Genomic DNA, 20398 nt, shown 5'->3' with positions numbered 1-20398 from the left:
GCACCTGTACATCTTTTACCTGTATTTATCTACTGGTAATTTTACCCCATTTGCTTATCATTTGCAATCATGCATGTTCCCACTCTCTCTACACACACACACACACACATGAATTTTTTTCTGAACTTTCTGAGGGCAAAGTACAGACAACATGGCCCTTTATCTCCAAATACTTCAGAGTATATTTTTTATAAGCAGGCATATTATACAGTTAACAATGTCGGGAAATTTAACATGGAAGTTCTATCAAATCAAACATAGGCATTCCAATTTTGTTGGCTGATCCAGTAATGTCCTTTAGAGCATATTTCCCTCTCCAGTAATGGATCCAGTTTAGAATCAGGTAATGCATTTATTTACATCTCTTTAGCCTCCTACCTTCTAGAATGTTTCCAAAGCCTTTCACTGTATTTTATGACACTGACATTTTGGAAAACTACTCCCCCTCCCACCCTTTTTTTAATAGAACATCCCTCATTTAAGGTTTGTCTGACATTTCTCATGATTAGATTCAGGTTATACATTTTCACCCATATTAGGTTATATATTCTCAGAATAGTACACAGAGGGTCAAATGTCCTTTTCAGGGCATCACATCTGGAGGCACACGATTCCCATCTCTCCTTCACTGGGGATTTTATTTTGATTACCTGTGGTCAAGGTATTGTCCAATTTCTCTACTGAGTAATTACTGTGTATTTTCTCCCTTTCAACTAAAAGCAGTCGTGGGGTAACCCTCCAAGAGCACGCGAATATCCTGTTCCTCATCAAAGGATTTAGCATCCCTAGATTTAGCATCCACTAATGATTCTAATCTGATCCAATCTTTATTATGATGGTTGCAAAATGATCTTCCAAACTCTGAAAGTCCCTTCGCATTTACTAGTCAATCCTTGGCTTTTTTCCTGAAAGCAGAAGTAAACCACATTATCTTCACTCACCACAAAAGCTAAGATTTCCTAAGTTAAAATTCAATGTTAAAATCTGTTTTCACAGTTGGTAGATAGAGAAAATGTTGCAGATCAAAGGTGTTGTCATCTTACCCCACCTCACATGTATGAAAAAGGGGAAAAGACATGTCACTCAGATGAAGTTAACATAATCCCTTTAGTAGGTATAGCAAACATGTCCCTTTCTGCTCTTTTCCAGAAGATACCAGAATTAAGTCGGGTATACAAACACAATGATTAACCCATCCCAGATGTCTGGTAATATTTATTTCTCTGCCCCTTTTTAAAGTCATCTCACATTCCTTTGGGAAGGAGGCAAGGCACAATCAATTCACATATGTTAATAAACAGAAAAAGGATCTTCTCAGTATCATTTCCGTATCATTAATTTCTGCTCTCAGCTCTCATCTTTATTATTTTCTTCCTTCAATTTTCTTTGGGACAATTCTGTTCTTCTTTGATTAACTTCCCAAGTTAGTGACTTTATTAGCTATATTCTAAAGTTTTTGTTGTTGCTGTTATTACTTATGAATTACAAAAATTTTCAAACATATATAAAAAGAAAACATTTATAGTGACTATCAAATACCCATCCCTCAGCTTCAAATCATGGCCAGTGTTTCATTTTATCTGTGCACATGTTCCCAAATATTTCATTTCATCCTTAAGTATCTCGGTATCTATCTTTAAAAGATTTCGACTTTTTTTTTTTTTAAACAAAATCATAATACCAATATACACCTTAAAATGGGGGGGTGGATACTTCCTTATATCATCACATTTCCAGTGCCCAAATTTTGCCAACAGCGTGCCTTTTTTGAACACTTGGTTTGTTAAAATCAGGATCCAAAAAGATCTATATGCTGTCTTTTAATTTATAGGTGCCTGTCAATCTGTTTTTGTTTTCCTATCTTGCCATTCATTTGTTAAAGAAACTGGGCTATTTGTCCTATAGAATTTCCCATATTCTGGAGTTTGCTGATTACATTGTTGCAGTATTGTTCAATAAATTCTTATATATAGTCTCTCTATTTCCTATAAAGCAGCAGTTGATCTAGAGGTTTGACAGGATTTGGGTTTAATTTTTTTATAGCAAAAATATGTCTTAAATGGTGCAATGAACTTCCTATCACATCACATTGGAAAGCTATAATATCTGATTGTCTCCTTTTTGTAATGTTAACATTGATCAATGGGTTCGTGTACTGTCAGCCTGAACCATTCACCATAAAGCTTTGTATCAGACTGTCACCCAATGGTTTTAGCAACCCCTGATGAATAGTGCCAAGATATACTATTTCATCAGGGTTTACACAATGATGACATTCTAGCTATTGTTCTTTTTGTATTTATTAGCTAAAATTCTTTTATAATAAACTTTCATCCACTATTTTGTGACTCTGAGGTAGTTTATATGGGTAACACAGAATACTTTACCAGCTTCTGAATGAACTGGTTCCATGGCATCTTCCAAAGGTGACCAACATTTTGTTGATTTTAACTTAATGTGTTTCAATCCACTGCAATATTCTTCTTGAAGCTCAAACTATCTTGGCCAATGGCCCTTTTTACATAATCTCAAGCTGTCTCTTGACAAGAAGAGTTAGTCAAACTGTGAAAAGAAGTTTCTTCTTTTCCTTTTTTTATGACAAGATGTCCTACTATGGCCGACCTAGAGCTGGAATCAGCCACATTTTTCAAGAAGCCCTAGTTCATTTTAATAAAAAATAGTATTTTAAAACTACAATCTGGGCACTAACATGAGTTTATTGCTACTGAGTTGGTCATTGTGTCTAAGCCCTTTTAGATCTCACAAGCTTTTTGATTCCCAGAAAGGATAACAAAAATACCTATTTCTATGATTTTTCTGTCTCCTAAGTTATTCAGAAGTATCTGCCAATATATCTATTTTATTTTTAAGTTGATTTCCAACTTAATTACATTGTAGTCAAAATGAGATCAATTCTTCAAAATGTGTTGATTTTGTTTTATGGTTTAGTAAAAGGTCAATTTTGGTAAATGTCTCATCTGTGCCTAAAAATAATGTATCCCTACTAAACTTTGGGGTGCTATGTGTGAAATCATTAATCAAATGTACTGAAGTATTATTCAAATGGTATCCTTACTTATTTTCTGTCCACTTAATTAAGCATGGGTATTGTGTGTGTGTTTATTAAATCATGTTTATTAAAGCATTGTTCAAATCATATCTTACTTATTATCTGCTGGCTTAATCACTGAGATATATATATAAGGTACCTGTTTGTAGATTTAATGGTTTCTTCTCTGTTTTTGTATGTTATTTTTTTATATTTTTATATAATTTTTGATGTTATCACTTATATTTAGAATTCTTCTTCTTTCCTGGTAAATGGTTACTTTTACCATTATGCAGCAAGCCCTACTAAAGTGGCTTTTGTATAAAAGGAATATAACTATGTAACTTTCATTGGTATCATAAGGTATCTTGCCTTTTTACCTTTTTTTTTTTTTTTTTTGCCTTTTTACTTTCAACTTGTCTCACCATGTTTTAGGTTCGTCCTTTGCAAAACGAATACAACTTAACAGTGCATTCTTTACCCACTCTGTCAATGTCAGTCTTTTAATTGAGAATTTAGTCCATTTGTATTTATTGCAATTATGGATACATCTGGAAGTATTTCTACCTTTTTATTTTGTGCTTCCTTTTCATTTATCCTACTTTTTATAATTTTCTTATTTTCTTGCTTTCTTTAAGGTTGATCAAGTTTTTTTTTTTTCCTACTGCTCTAAAGGCTCTAAAATCTTATTTCTAGTCTGTTAGTGTTTTAACATGAGTGCTTATCTAAATATCTAAAGTTAACCATTATTTGTATTTGTCTCCTACACAACCATACAATGTTTTTTATTTCACAATGCCTTCCATATGTACTCTTAGTTTTTGTTTGAAAAATATCTTTACACTGCTCCCATCCTTTAATGGATTTTGACTTCCATTGTTACTGTTAAGAAATGTGTTGTCAGTCTGTCATAGGTTTGTAGGTAATATCTGTTTATTCTCAAGATGTTCTTAAAATAGTCTCTTAAGTATTTGGTGTTCAAGTGTCTACTATGTGTTTAAGTATGTGTTTAGTATTATTTTTCTCCTAGAACAAGACTATGCTTCTTGAATTTGAGTATTTTAGCTCTGAGTCTTTTTACCAATTCTATTCATTCAAGTCAATACCTTCAGATCCACCTTCCCCATCACTAGTTTTCTCTCCAAATTTGCCTGTTCTGTATTTTACCGTATCCAGTTCTTAAATTTGTATGACTAAGGTTTTGTCACAGAAGTTATATTTACCTCCTATCACCCCCCAACCCCTCCTGATCTTATGTCTTTTTAACAGCTGTGTTGATGTTGTTCTGATGTTTGTTTTCTTCTTTTATCTTTTATCATTTTTAAACATTTCCATTTTATTTTTAAATGTTTATTATATTTATTATAATTGTAGCATTTGCTTTTTCTTTTATTAATTTTTATAATACCAAATATTTGTTATTTAACAGTTCTACTTTCAAAAATTCTTGAGGATTTAATTCTGCTGTGTTTTGTATCACTGACTTTTGCTTAAGGAATGGTCTTTCATCGTCATCTTCTCTAACTTTGGGTCAGTGAGCTCAACACCAGTGGGGCTTTATCTATGGGAATTTAATAAGTGAGACTACAAGTGTTCCTCTACGGACTGGTTCTACATTAATGCCAATTTTAAGACTGAGGTTTTCTGGACCATTCAGTAGGTATAACTATGAAACACCAACCACAGCAGCTACAAAAAATCTCAGGGACCTTTTCCACTTCACTCGGAACCCAGGTGAAAACAGAAAAGCTTCTCAATTTCTTTCTGTAACCCTAATTTTTTTTTCTAGTCTATCCTCTGAGTGGGGCACAACCTTTTGAGTATTAAGGCTTTAGGGGGTAAACTCAGTTTCTAACTCATCTCTCCTAAGCCCAGTGACTCCACTCCTATTTCCCACATGGCTATTACAATCTAAGCTTCTTGGTTCTCAAGAACAGCAGCAACAGCAATATAAAAAATAAACAAAAACTGTAAACAATCTAAACAGGAATAACTCCTTAAAAGTATGGTTCATTCATAAATGGACCTATATCCAAAACATAATATTAAGTTAAAAAAGAAAATTATAATCCAATCATTTTTTCTTTTTGGCACAAGTGTGTGTGCATGTATGTGTGCACGTGTGCGCACACATACTAGTGAACAGTCAATACAGGCTGTGTTTCCCGGGTTAGAATCCCAGCCCCACACTTGATTAGCCCTTTCCTTGGACAACTAACTTTATTGGGGCAAAAGTTACCACTCTAAGCCTTAGTTTACTCAGAGGATAATAACAGACTTATTTCATAGGCACACAGAACAGATTAAATAAAATGATCCATGTATACAAATTTGCCACTCATGGTAAAGTCTCGATGAAAGTTAGCTATTATTTAAATAGGTAGTTGAGTTCCTTAAGTTACAAGTTCGCAGACAGAATCAAAACCCCTTATTACAATATACAAAATGTGCCTTGATCACCTATAAAACCCATTTCTACCTAACACTAACACCTACTCCAACTATATATCCTGGTTTTGTCTACCACTATCTCACGAAAAGTCTCATGTTGTAAACATCCCATAATTCAAAGTAAACACAATCCAACTCAGTTGTAAAGTGAAAATACAAATCTTGAAAAAATGTAGGATTTCATGAAGTCTACGAAAATAATATTGAAGGAAGTGTTCTTCTCACAGCAAAACCCTCAGGGAATGAAGATCTGGCTAAATCAAACCAGTAAAAACTGAAGAAGGGAAAATGCAACAAGGATGATGACAGAACAGGAAACAAGAAAGAAAATGTCAAGGGATTAAGAAAAATCCCTTGAGAAACTGCTAAAGCTCTCAACGGTTTTCCTAAACCAATGTGATAGGTCTACTCTGTAATGATAATAAGAAAATCAACCAAAGCGAAGGATACTATTAGACTATCACACAATTTTAGTGGAAAAATTATACCAAAATATATCATTCTTTGTTAAAGGACAGCCATAATGAAAACCTAAATTGTATTAAATATGTGGTAAAATAAATGTTTTTATTTTAGAAAACTGTCACTACCAAATCTTTTTTTCATTACTTTAAGAGGTATTTTCAAAGTAACAATTTTCTCACCTAAAACTTCTCATAAATGTGTATTTCTTTTTTTTTTTTTAAGATTTTATTTATTTATTTGACAGAAAGAGAGAGAGCACAAGTAGTCAGAGAGGCAGGCAGAGAGAGGGGGAAGCAGGCTCCCTGCTGAGCAGAGAGCCCAATGCAGGACTCCATCCCAGGACCCTGAGATTACAACCTGGGCGGAAAGTAGAGGCTTAACCCACTGAGCCACCCAGGTGCCCGTCATAAATGTATATTTCTAAGGGGAGAAAGACTATCATCTAAACTGTTAACAGTGGTTACCTCTTGGAAAGCAGAAAACGACAGATGAAAAAGAACTAAGGATTAATTATCTTTTCATACACATACCTTAATAGTGTTTGAATTTGTTACAGTAATTACATTTTTTTGTAATAAAAACAAAATCCCTAAATTTTAAAGATATGCTGTTGTTTTTGTGTAAGAGGACATTACCATGAATTGCTGTAGGACAAAGCAAAGATAATGAAAATTGATAAACAGATCTTTATTGGACAAAAGTACTCCCAAGTAGGAAAATGATGAATGGAGAAAAGAGCGACTTCTTTAATATACTTGACAGTATAATAAAACAAGTGGCATATAAATTACTTGATGTTGGAAAGATACCCTCAAATGTTGCAGAATGCTGAGCCAACTTCTACTCTTTGGTCTAAGAATGATCTAGAACAACACTGTCCAATACATAACCACTAGCCACATGTAGATATTGAGCATTTGAGAAGTGGCCAATCTAAATTGAGATGTGCTATGAATGTAAAATACCCCTTGGATTTCAAAGGCCTGGTACCCCCCAAAAAATAAAAAGAAAATATCTCACTAATATTTTTAAATTTATATACGTTGAAGTGATACTATTTTGAATATAATGAGTTAAATAAAACACATTAACTTCATCTGTTTATTTTTGTATTTTTAAATGTGACTACTACAGAATTTACAATTACAGATGAGGCTTATATTTGTGGGCTGTGCTATATATTTAATGCAACAGCACTGGTCTAAAATCTTGCCATAACCTTAAGACCACAATAACAGTCTCTTTTTCCTCTTGTGTCTTACCTGTTTCAGAATTTTCCACTTACAACAAAGTAATACACCAAACCAAGAAATCAGCTAAAACATAAATGTGTAGATAAGCTTATTATCTCTGCACACATGAAATACTTTAACGTTCCGTAAGTTCACAATGATCAAAAAAATAAAGCATCAAAAGAAGTAAAGTCTACTTATATTTCACAAATCAGAAAATAAGACTGATTAAACAACATTAACTATATGGTAAAAGTTATCCTCAACTCAAATTTCGGTGCATTTTTTCCATCTATGTTTAAAACTGTCGAGGGCCCTAGATTTAGAATTATTTCTTTACATAATAATAAAGCTTCCTTTGTGTTGTTATTCTATCAAGAGCATTCTTATTCTCACTGGTCTACTTACAAACTGACAAAACTAAGACATGCCAAAATCTTTCAGTTGAACATCATGTATGTCCATTTGTAAGAAATAAAGATATCTTAAAAGTAAATTTAATAATGTTTATAATAAAAGGTAATATGTAAAATATATTAAGTGGCACAAGTAAACTAACAGATTTTTGAGCACTAAAATAATGATATACTTTTAAATTCTAGCCATCCCCTCAGAAAGATTCATTGCTCTTCAGTTCCCAATCTCATAGCAGGGTGAATGGAATCACTGTCAACCCAGTTGTCACACCGGCAACCTGGAAGTCATTATCCCTGACATTTCAATCGGTTACCAAGCCCTGTTCATTCTACTTCTACACTGTTTCCAGTAATTTTCCAAAATACAAATTAGATTTGGCCATTTCCTTGTACAAAATTCTTCCATGGTTCCTTACCACATACACACTGTCGAGCATCCTGCGCAGCATATTTGCCCCTATGTGCTGTAACTTCACTGCGACCCCTAGAACTACCTATCTGCCTAGTTTCATCTCCAGCCACTCCTAATTTCAGACTTTATATTCCATCAATTCCATACCCTGGTATGACTAGAAACATGCCCAGCTGCCTTCTCCCATCTCTGTGGTTTAAGACTTACAACCTTCTCTGTTGGCTGCTTGCCTAAATGGTCTCGTCTTTCAACTCTCACCTTAAAGGTTACCTCCTCTGCAACTTCATCACTGACTCTCCCTGATATACTCTGGTACTACCAGTAAGTTCCCACTATACACCTTTACCTATACCTTTATGAAACCAGTATCATATTGCTTTTATAGTTAGGGTTTGCATATCTGGCTCTCTTCTAAAAATCAAGTTCCTTCAGTGTAGGGCTAATGTCTTTCTATCTTTGTGTCTACAATGTCACAACAGTACATTTGACACTAAATGAATACCTGTCCAATCATGGCAAATGAGACTTCTTGACAGATGATGTTTCCCTAACCTCCAGTTGAGATCTGGGGCCCCATACATGTATGTATTCATTCCACAAACATTTACTGAAAACCTATTATGTGACAAATCCCGTCTTAGGCACCAGGAACACAACAACAAACAAAACAAAGTCTCTGGCCTCATGGAGCTTACGCTGTAGTAGTGGAGATAAGAAATAAACGTTTAACCTAGATGTCCATCAACAGATGAATGGATAAAGAAGAGGTGGTATATATATACGATGGAATACTATGCAGCCATCAAAAGAAATGAAATCTTGCCATTTGCGATGACATGGATGGAACTAGAGGGTATTATGCTTAGCGAAATAAGTCAATCAGAGAAAGACAACTATCATATGATCTCCCTGATATGAGAAAGTCGAGAAGCAACATAGGGGGTTTGGGGGTAGGAAAAGAATAAATGAAACAAGATGGGATTGGGAGGGAGACAAACCATAAGAGACTCTTAATCTCACAAAACAAACTGAGGGTTGCTGGGGGGAGGGGGGAGGGAGAGGGTGGTTGGGTTATGGACATTGGGAAGGGTATGTGCTATGGTAAGTGCTGTGAAGTGTGTAAACCTGGTGATTCATGGACCTGTACCCCTGGGGCTAATAATACATTATATGTTAATAAAAAATAAAAAATTAATTTTAAAAAGAAATAAATGTTTAAACATTTAACTTCTGATGCTGATAAATGCAATGAAGTAAAATGGCAGGAACACAGATATAGAGTGATGGGGTCTGTGGCTATTTTAGAAGGCAAAACCATAGAGTAAAGCAGAGAAGACCACTCTGAGGAGTTAGTACCTGAACTGATACTTGAACTGAGTCAGTGAGTCACACGAATTATCTAGGGAAAAGAGAAATTCTAGGAAAAAAGAAGAACAAGTACAAAAGCACTGAGACAAGACAAGCTTGAAACATTCAAGGTATAACAAGAAAACAGGTATAGTAACAATGAAGTAAGAAGACTCTAAGATAGCTAAAGGCCAAAACAAGTAGGGCTCACAGGCCAAGGCAAGAGCTCTGGAATTTATTTTGAACATGTTGAAAATCACTAAAAGGTTTCAGCAAGAGAATGACACGATCTGACTCACCTTTGCTAAAGATCATTGTGGCAGAAATGTGAGGAACTGACTATAAAGGTAAAAGTAGAAGAAGGAAAATCTGTAAAAAAAAAAAAGTCTAATAACTAATAGGCATGCAGCATGTCTCCTTCAACAGAGAAGGTCACAAGAAGTAACCAGAGTAATGATATATACTGAAGGCAAAGCTAACAAAGGCTTGGTGGAATGACTGTATGGGATGTGAAGGGAAAAGAGGAGTCACTTGGAGAGTTTGGTCTGATCAACCTCGGTGAAGACAGTTACATTTACTAAGCTACAGAAGACTGGGGGAAGGAAATAGGAAAAGAGAAATCAAGAGTTGTGATTTGGACATTTTAAATCTGAATGTCTGTTGGTCATCCTATATAGTTTCTAAGGAAGCAACTGGAAATAGAAGTCTAAAGCTCAGGGGAGGTGCAAGAATTGGGAGATAAAATTTTGCAAGTCACTGTCATAAGGATTCAAGCCAAGGAACGAGGTAAGACTACCACCTAGGGAGTGACAGAGAAAAAAGGCCACGAGGATTGAGTCATGGGGGAAATCTATGACCTTTAGATGTCAGGAAGAGGAGATGTGGCCAGCAAAGGAGAATAAAGAAGAAAACAGGAGGAACAGAGGCATGTAGTATCCCAGAAGCCAAGTGAAACATAAGGGCTGTGTTAAGTAGAATATAATATTATGAAGAGCTCAATTATTCACCTCAGGACAGCTAAAGTACTGTGAGCCTCAGTATTTATACATAAATCAAGCTCACATATTCAACATCTTTCTTGAAAGTTATTTGTACCTTAGTAAAGTTCAGGATTACAAAATCAGTTCCTCAGTCGCTTGAATTTACTCACAAATACCTAAATTCTGCTTTTTCAACAATGGACACATATAACTTTGGAGTACTGGGTCATGATCTTGGGAATGCAGCAGTTAAAACCCATTTACATACTTGTATAGAGTACTCAGTGTTCTGATATCAAAGTTAGATTACAAAATTCTTTTACTTGGTTACTATGGGCTACTACCTGAGGAATGAAGTCTCCAAATTTAAAAAAAAAAAAAAAAAAAAGGGTTTTTTTTCAGACAGGTTACCTTTTTTATAAAGAGAATAGATGGCTCAAAGAAAGGTCTGTGATAGAGGGAAAATCTCATTTTAAGAAAAAAATTAATAAAGTATAAAACTAACTAAAAAAGTAAAGTTTTTCTGGTATTTTCCTTAATGCAAAAGCATTATGCAATAAACCCCCAAATAAAAAAGCTGTATTCTCACCTTACAAAGATGATAACTATTGACATATTGCTATATATTCTCCTAGGCCTTTTTGTATTTTTTAAAAAGCTTTGTGAGTGAGACTTATCAGAATAGATTCCTGTTAGGCTTTCTAAGCCAATTTTTTCAAATTTTTTCTTACACTCCAGCTAAAGACATTTCACATCATGACACAGTAGATTCACACACAAAGATGAGACTGAAACAAATTCCATAAAACACCCTTACTATTTGCACTGGTCTTATTTTCTAGTCTATTTTATTTTACTTTAATTTAAAAAATTGTAGTCTTATCATAATTTAAAATCAGTTTATTCACTAAGTTGTTTTACTTGACTGACTTTGAAAAATACTAAAGAGCATATTCATGTCAGAAATTTTCACAGCAGGCATAGAAAACATTCTCTGTTTAAAATGATTTGAAATTTTTGTTGTAGAGCAAGGGCAAAGTAAAACACGAGTAAGACACCAGAAGGTTATACCACCTTACCAGGAGTCTTTAGCAAAATAATAAAATTAGGAATATATCTATACCTAATCTTCCCACACTTTTAAGGTCCTCTACCCACGGTTGAATACACTTCAGCAAATAAAGAAAACAAGAAATGTCCTTCCTCTGCAAAAGAGCTTCACTTTAAAATATACTTGACCTAAATATAACACAGAGGCACTTGTGTGTGATATAATAACATAAAAAATTATACTTGGACAGCAGAGAAATGGCTTCATATTTAAAAACTATAAAATCTGCTAATGAACCACAACTGATTCTGCTGTAGTTTTCTTAATGCATCCTTCCGTAAATGCACTTGCACTAGTTAATACAATGACATATTTTATACTCGAAGACACAAAATAATTCCTACATCCATGTGAAGGCTTATTCTTATTTCTATCCAAACCAGGTTTACAAAATATATTTTATATTTCAAATTAACAGAATAAAGACAATAATTTGCGACATTAATATCTAGAGTTGAAGAGATGACTCTAAGGCCTTCTTTTAACATAACCTGGACTGAAAAAGTAAGTTGTAGACACTCATTTAGAGGACCTTATATAGATTTTACTGAAAGGCATGGAAGAAACAGATTCATTAATGGGAAGTATTATCCAAACTGCTAAACTGGCCATGTATAAAGTAACATATCAGGGCCTTATTCACAGTGAAAGTCTGCTCTCAGCCCACATACAACACAACCATATTATGACCTCCGGATTACTATTTTTTTAGTAGAGTACCTGCTTTTCATTGTTTCTGCCTCTTCACCACCTGTCATGTCTTGCCACTCCAAGCATTTTCATTTCTCTCAATCTAGTGAGTGCTGAATGTTCAAAGTATATATAAAATAAGAATAAAAAGCTTTTTTTTTTTTAAGGTTTTATTTATTTACTTGAGAGAGAGAGAGCATGAGAGGGGAGAAGGTCAGAGGGAGAAGCAGACTCCCGGCAGAGCTGGGAGCCCAATGCGGAACTCGATCCTAGGATTCCAGGATCATGACTTTAGCCGAAGGCAATGGCTTAACCCACTGAGCCACCCAGGCACCCCAAGAACAAAAGTCTTCTAAGTAAGGATCAGAGATGCCTCTTATTTGAGCAAATTACATGAACTTTAATATATGAACTTTATGATACCTATTTTGGCCCCCTTTCACATTATTTGCTTATTTGATGATATTCAAATAGTATCATCCTCATTCAAGCCTCCCCAAAACTCTACAAAGTGGTATTATTACCGGTTCAATTTTATAGATGAGAAAACTGAGCAAGGATGTTAAATAATACGTCAAAGGCCAAAGAATTAGAATGTGGCTGATTCTAATCTAGATAATCTGACCCCAATGTGTGTGCTCCTAACTCTACTTTTGGAGATATGCTCTGCTGCCTTATGACAATACGAACATCCCAGTGTGTTTAGTACCCTCAGCTTTAGTATCTCTGACAATCCTTTGAGGAGGAAAAATAGTTAGGAGTAACTGCATCAATTAGCTGATGCTTAGGAGATCAGAAGCCCTAACTACCACCTTTCACTTCTTCAAAAGCTGCTCCAAAAAACATAATTGAGCCATGAAAGAAAGAAAAGCCAGAGGTATACCAGTGCGTCAACAAAGCTGTTCAGGCAAGTTTTCAGAGGTCTAGCCTTGTCTAAGATTACACCATGCCTGCTCTACAGTGAATCCAAATCCAAGATTCTCCATTACCATTTGAAGATCTACTTGCCAAGGATGATTTAGGACTGCCCCTTTTGAGATGCAGCCCCAGATGAGCTCTCTGAATACCTGCTGTATGCTGCAGAGGTCAATAAATATTCCCTAAGTAAATGTGGGGCAGGTATTTTCTGTTCCCTGCTGCCATACCAAACTACTAGCTCACCTGACTCTCAATTCCACCTTAGCTCCTTGAAAGCAAGACATGCCTTATCACTATTATATCCTCAGTGCCCAGCACCACTCCTGGCAATGGATGGCATTCAATAAATGATTGGTAAATAAATGAGTATAAATACAAATGTTCCTAACACAAACCAGTATTAATCCAGATGTCTCTCCTTGAGACTCAATAAGTCAAAGTATTCTCAATGAAAGTTAAGAATTCTTTATCCATTTATTAATTGTACTATTTTTTATACAATTCATTACCTAGTTTCCCACAAGTGGACCTTTCTTAACTTGTGTATGTAACACATGGTACATATCTCTTTACAGAAAGAGACCTTATGTATAAACTAACAGTGAGAGCAAAATTAAACCAGAGCCAGGTTAAAGCCCTATCCCCCATATCTGGTTCATTCCAGAATACCACAATGTACTACCACCATCAAAGAAATGATGCTCTATATTTTTAAAGTATTACCCATTTTTACAGATAATTAACATATACAGACATATTCCAATTACAAGATGCTGAAAAGCACTAAGACTATAAATGTTTCCCAGATTATAAAAACCTTATAGTATGTTGAATTTAAAGAACTGTATATGGCAACATAATTTAAATTTCTACTGCATTTAAAAAGATGATGAATTAAGCACTATTCTAAGTGTTCATATATAATAATTCATTTAACCATCATAAACAAGTCCTTAAGGTATGTACAACTATTACCATTTTAAAGATAACACCACTAAGAATCAAGGTCAAACAACTAGCTAGTAAGCATTGGAGCCAGAACTGAAACCCAGCTTTAACTAATAGCTAAGTTCATAACTGCTCAAAACTCCACACCCTACAGTATACCCTCAACAAAACAACTCTTGAATTTTCTGAATCACACTAACAGTGTGATAACATACCATATTTATTTTTAATTTCATCATTCTGAGAAGTAAAATTAAGGAAAATTATTTACCTTCATGAGATCTACACATACTTTCCTAACTTAAACCCCTGAAATTTTGACTCATATAGAGGCCATTTATCACTTACTTCCCCTTTTTTTGAAAATTAAGACTGTGCTCCTCCAAAACTATGAAAACATTGTTAGCATCCACCACTGCATTCTGTATAAAACTTGCCACAGCTATTGGTGGCAGTGGTCACTACTTCGGTGACACTTGGTGGAGTCTTAGAAGACTTGTACTCTCTAATGCTTGTTCTGAAGGTTTTTATAATAACTACCACATGAAATGTTGAGTAAAAACATCTGGGAAAAACAAGGAAATTAAGTGATTAAATATAGTAAATTTTTCTCTACATGCAACAGCTCTTTCAGAAGATCGATTGTATGCTATTTTTGCTCAAAAAAAGCAAGGAAGCCAGTTTGCAGATTTTATTTGTTTATATGCCAACAGGCTAAACATCAACATTGAAGGAATCAAACAGTCTTATATTTTTTTCAGTACTCAAACCCAATCAGTGAAAAGAACTGACTTTATTCACCATGGCTTACAAATTATTTAGATATATTTTCCTTGTCTCCTTTTCTTTTTTTTTTTTTTTTTTAAGATTTTATTTATTTATTTGACAGAGAGAGATCACAAGCAGGCAGAGAGGCAGGTAGAGAGAGAGGAGGAAGCAGGCTCCCTGCTGAGCAGAGAGCCCGATGCAGGGCTCGATCCCAGGACCCTGAGATCATGACCTGAGCCGAAGGCAGCGGCTTAACCCACTGAGCCACCCAGGCGCCCCTCCTTGTCTCCTTTTCTTACTTCCACCCAAAATCTCAATGAATTTTGAATCATGGGTCCATGAATGGTGGTATAATTAAGGTAAACCATTGGGGCACCTGGGTGGCTCAGTTGTTAAGCGTCTGCCTTTGGCTCAGGTCGTGATACTGGTGTCCTGGGATCGAGTCCTGTGTTGGGTTCCCTTCTCCGCGGGGAGCCTGCTTCTCCCTCTCCCACTCCCCAAGCTTGTGTTCCCTCTCTCACTCTCTCCCTCTCTCTGTCAAATAAACAAACAAATAAATAAATAAACCAAATATATTTTCTTTCTGCTTCCTTTCTTAAGGAACAAAGGAAATTTGGAAGTTCTGTAGAACATCCTCAAATAAGCAGGACTTCTGGACACTGTTGATGATGTAGAAAGCTAGAGAATACCATTCCCACCCATAATACATACAAAATAAATGGTGGAAAATGTGCACAATCACAAATTTTCTTGAACTCATCAGAGAAGCAAGGTCACAGGTCAAGCAACTAATCCCAGATCTAAAGAAAAGAAGAAAGGTTTCCTCAAAGACTTTTACTCAATATACTTCAAGTCTTCTTCTCTCTCTCTTTCCATACTCAATCACTTGACAAGTTCCACTGATCTTATCCGAGTATCTCTTCAAGCTGTCTAGTTTTCCCCATAACTACTCCAAGTTAAACCCATTCATACAAATGCCTAAATTACCTTAAAAATCCATCTAACTGGCCTCTCTGTGTTGCTTACTTTCTATTCATTCTTCACCTTGGATCAAGAATGACCCTTTTAAAACCATTAGCTGCTCAGGAATCCCCCTCCCTAAAATCTTTCAATGACTTCCCATCATTCTTATGATAAACTCAACTTTTTTAAACATGGCTTACAAGACTCTTTTTAACCTGGCTCCAATTTCTCTTAGCTTTTGTCACTCCTGTCTTCATATGCCATACAGCCACATCAAACTTCTTTCAGATTCTTCAACTCTCCATGTTATTGGTTTTCTGGTTTGTTTGGTTTTTTTCTTCTTAGGCTCTACACAATCTCTTTCCTCTACCTAGTCTACTCCCCAACAGCCTCCTAACCAACTTCAACTAATTTCTACTTAACCTTTAGGACTCTATCATTATTCTTTAAGAGCTTTACCTAATCATTTTAGATTAGGTGAGGTGTCTTTGCCATATACCTCTGTTATAGCTCCTGTATTTGATAATAATTACTTCTTTAATTTTCTGGTCCTCACCACTGTACTGTATGTTCATTAAAGAAGGAATTATGTCTTACTGCCCATCACTGTATCCCCCACACTTAATACAGTGCCTAAGACAGAATCAAAATAATTTTTTTTTTTTGTAGAATAAGTGAATTAAGAACAAACAAAAATAACAATTTGGGAGTAGTAACTGAAAAGGACAGATTTAAATGGTATTCTGATCAACAAAAATGCCGTATCAAAATCACATCCTCAAATAAGTAGGACTTCCAGACACTGTTTATGATATAGAAAGCTGGAGAATGTCATTTCCACCATTAACACAAATAAAATAAAATGTGGAAAATGTGTACAATCACAGATTTTCCTGAACTCATCAAAGAAGCAAAGCCACAGGACAAGCAACTCACCCAAAAGCTAAGGAAAGAAGACAGGGTCCTCAAAGGAGAGACAGAACATAAACCCTTTCTTAGCTGCAGTGAACACAAGATGCCGTAAAAGCCAGTATGAAGAACTCAGTTAAAATGTTTTAAAAGTTGCTAAAGGCCAAATATGGACTACCAGGAGAAGACAGAATGCTTGGCAAACACAGAAACAAGAGGAATTCTCACCACTCACAAAATCTTTTCCACAGACCTCAAAACAGAGGCTCAAAAGACTAAGGACTAGGCAAGAGACAGAGAAGTCTAAGTCTAGCCTTGTAGTGCAGACTTGGGAGAAATAAGTTACCAGTCCATGTAGGAAAAGTACCAAGCCCCACCTGGATCCTTCTTGCCTACTTCCTCTACAGGTTAAAAAAAAAAACCCTTAAGTAGCTGGGGAAAGGTAGCAAATCCTGTTTCCCTCAGGCAGCAGGTTAAGGTCCATGCAGCTAAGGAAAGTAAACAAAACAAAAGCACTAACACTTCTACCCCTAAAAAAGGGGCAAGACTGCTGAAAAAGAACCACCCCTCTGAGACTCGTGGAAAGCATCTACCTAAAACTGAAACTGAACCATATCAACAAAAAATGCCATGCCTTCCTCCTCTCCCCCCAACAGGCTAATAAAACATAACAGCAATTGACTACTGTGAGAAGAACAAAAGCACAGAGACTTATCTGAGATGCAAGTTCAAAGGGAAGATCTAAAGCCAAGGGGAGAGCAGACATTAAGAAAAACTCTTTGGCAAACCAAACCCCACCCTAAACACAAGGTAATACAAGGGAAAGTTGAAGCCTATGGTCAAACCAAAACTCAGCTCAAAATCCTGACCAGACAGGGCTGGCTCAAACCCCTCTCCCCTCAACACACATGCAAACATCTTCAGCAAAAGATAAAGCACACTCATTTCCAGGCATAAATACTATTTACTACTCTATACAAAATACGCAGATTTTTAACCAAAAAAAAAAAAAAAAAAAAGAGCAAAACACAAAAATCAAAAATGAAACAAACTTAACTTGCACTGTTAAGAGACAAAGCAACCAAGAGAATCGGATTCAGATATGACCCTGATGTTGAAACTACCATACATGGAATTTAAAGTAATTATGATTGTGTTAAAAATTATAAAGGCAAATGTGGACAATATGTACAAGCAGATGGGCAATTTAAGCCAAGAGGCAGAAACTAGAAGAATCAACCAAATGGAAATGCTAGAAAAACACACTAACACAAATAAAAACCTTCAGTGGCCTTATCAGTAGACTCAACACAGCCATGGAAAGAATAAGTAAAGATGGATCAGCAGAAATGACTCAAACTGAAGCAAACAAACAAACAAAAAAGGAGAGCCTGAAAACAAAACAAAGCAGAAGACAGCATTCAAGTACTATGGGAAAATATCAAATAGTCCTAACATATGTGTATTTGAAATCCCAGGAAATAAAAAAGAACTGTGACAAGCAATGTTTAAAAAGATAATAGCCAAGAATTTTCTAAAATTAATAAAGTATGTCTAGCCACAGATCCAAAAAGCTCAGAGAACACCAAGCACTGAACACCATACATCAAACAAACAACAGAAACCAACACCTAGACACATCATATTTAAACTGCAGGAAAGAAGAATTAAAGATAAAGAAAATGCTTAAAAGCAGCCACAGTGGAAAAAGACCTATTATATACAGAGGAACAGGATAAGAACTTTAGAAACTATGAAAGCCAGACATCATTAAAATGCTGACAGAAAAAAACTGTCAATCTAGAATTCTACACCCAGCAAGAATACCTTCAAAACTGAAGAATAAAAACTTTCTCAAACTAAATATAATTCACCATAGCAAAAGATCAAAGAAGATAAAATATGTAATCATCTCAACAGATGCACGAAAAGTAGGACAAAATTCAATATTTGTCCATAACAAAAACTTTCAACAAGCTTGTTGATAAAGCTTGTTATCTTCAAGCTTGATAAAGGATACCTACTAAAAACAAAACACACACACAAAAACACCAAACCGTGAAAAAAACATACAGCTTGCATCACACCTGATGGTGAAAAATCAATTGCTTTCCTCCTAAAATCAAAAACAAGGTGTTACAGAACCCGGACAGGGTCCTGACAGAAGAATCTGGCGGCACTCAAGAGACTTTGGAGGTTAGGAGGTTTATTTAACACTGGCAGGCTCAGAGGAGGGTGATCTCCAAAGGAGCCCCCAGCACAAGCCGGGAGACTAATTTATACCCTTCTACTTCCTCATATTTGGAACTTTTGGCACAGGAAACGGGGTAGGGAAGAAGAACTTGGAAGGGCTCTGAGACAGGGACTGGAATTCCCTTGCTGGTTTGGTCAGCCATCTTAAGAGTACAGGTTTTCCCTTATCAAAGATAAGGATGATCATTCACACTACTTCTACTTGACAGTGAAGTGAAGGTTATAGCCAATGCAATAAGGCAAGGGGAGAAAAAAAAAACAACAAAAGAACTCCAGGTTGGAAAGAAACGAAACTGTCTTTGCAGAATTACCTTCTACATTATAAAATCCCACAGAACTTACAACAAAGCTAGCAGAACTAGTAAGTGAGTTTAGTAAGGTAACAGGATACAAGTAGTAGTTCTATGTGCTATCAATGAACAAATAAAGATAGAAAATGTAAAAAAAAATGTAAAGAGTATCACTTACAACATCACTCAAAAACATGAAATACTTAGGTATAAATCTAACAAAGTATATGTAGAATCTATGCTAAAAACTGTAAGACACATAAAAGAAACCAAAGAATGTCTAAATAAAGGTCATGAATGGGAAGATTCAATATCACAATGTCAATTCTCCCTAAACTGTCTCTGTGTTTCGATCAGAATCCCAGAAGGAATTTTATAGAAATTAACAATCTCATTCTGAAACAAATATAGAGGAAAATAAACTAGAAAAGCCAAAACAATTTTGAAAAAGGAGAACAAAGTTAAGACAACTTACTCTACCTTGCACTACCTTACCTGATTACTGTATAGTAATCAAACAGTGTGAGTCTTGGAGAAAGGATATACAGATCAACAGAATGGGGAGAAGAGTCCAGAAACAGACCCACACATATATGATCAGTTGACTTTCAACAAAGGTACAAAGCAAATTCAATGATAAAAGGATAGTCTTTCCAATAAATGGTGCTGAAACAATTAAAATACATATTGAAAACAAGAAGATAATTTCTATCCATACCTCACACCATATATAAAAACTAACTCTAAATGAATCAGAGACCAAAATATAAAACCTAGAACTATACCGTTACTAGAAGAAAATATTGAAGGAAATCTTTTTTGACTTTGGGTTAAGCAAAGATTTATTAGATGCAACACCAAATGCAGATCCATAAAATTTAAAAAAAAATGTTTAAATCAATAAACTGGACTTCAGGGGCACCTGGGTGGCTCAGTGGGTTAAGCCCCTGCCTTCGGCTCAGGTCATGATCCCAGGGTCCTGGGATCAAGCCCCACATCGGGCTCTCTGCTCAGCGGGGAGCCTGCTTCCCCCTCTCTCTCTGCCTGCTGCTCTGCCTACTTGTGATCTCTCTCTGTCAAATAAATAAAATCTTAAAAAAATTTTTTTAAATAAAATAAAATAAACTGGACTTCAGCAAAATTAAGAACTTCTGTTTCTCAAAGACACTGTTAAGAAAATGAAAAGACAAATCGCA

At 35.4% G+C, this 20398-nt stretch overlaps 1 protein-coding gene across 9 annotated transcripts in view; it reads right to left on the bottom strand.

Moving 5' to 3' along the window:
- R3HCC1L (R3H domain and coiled-coil containing 1 like) overlaps positions 1-20398 on the bottom strand; it is a 93021-nt gene that overhangs the window by 40438 nt on the left and 32185 nt on the right. For 2 of the 9 annotated variants that reach the window (XM_047702344.1, XM_047702343.1), the window contains exon 3: positions 12184-12266. The exons of the other annotated variants lie outside the window; for them this stretch is intronic. The gene's annotated coding sequence lies outside the window, so the exon portion shown is untranslated. The remainder of the gene's footprint in view (positions 1-12183; positions 12267-20398) is intronic. 9 annotated transcript variants of the gene reach the window in all.

The sequence above is a fragment of the Lutra lutra genome, chromosome 14 (assembly GCF_902655055.1).
Source record: "Lutra lutra chromosome 14, mLutLut1.2, whole genome shotgun sequence".
Classification (NCBI taxonomy): Eukaryota; Metazoa; Chordata; class Mammalia; order Carnivora; family Mustelidae; genus Lutra; species Lutra lutra.
The sequence above is the reverse complement of the archived record's forward strand: the minus strand, read 5'-3'. Positions and strand labels throughout refer to the sequence as shown.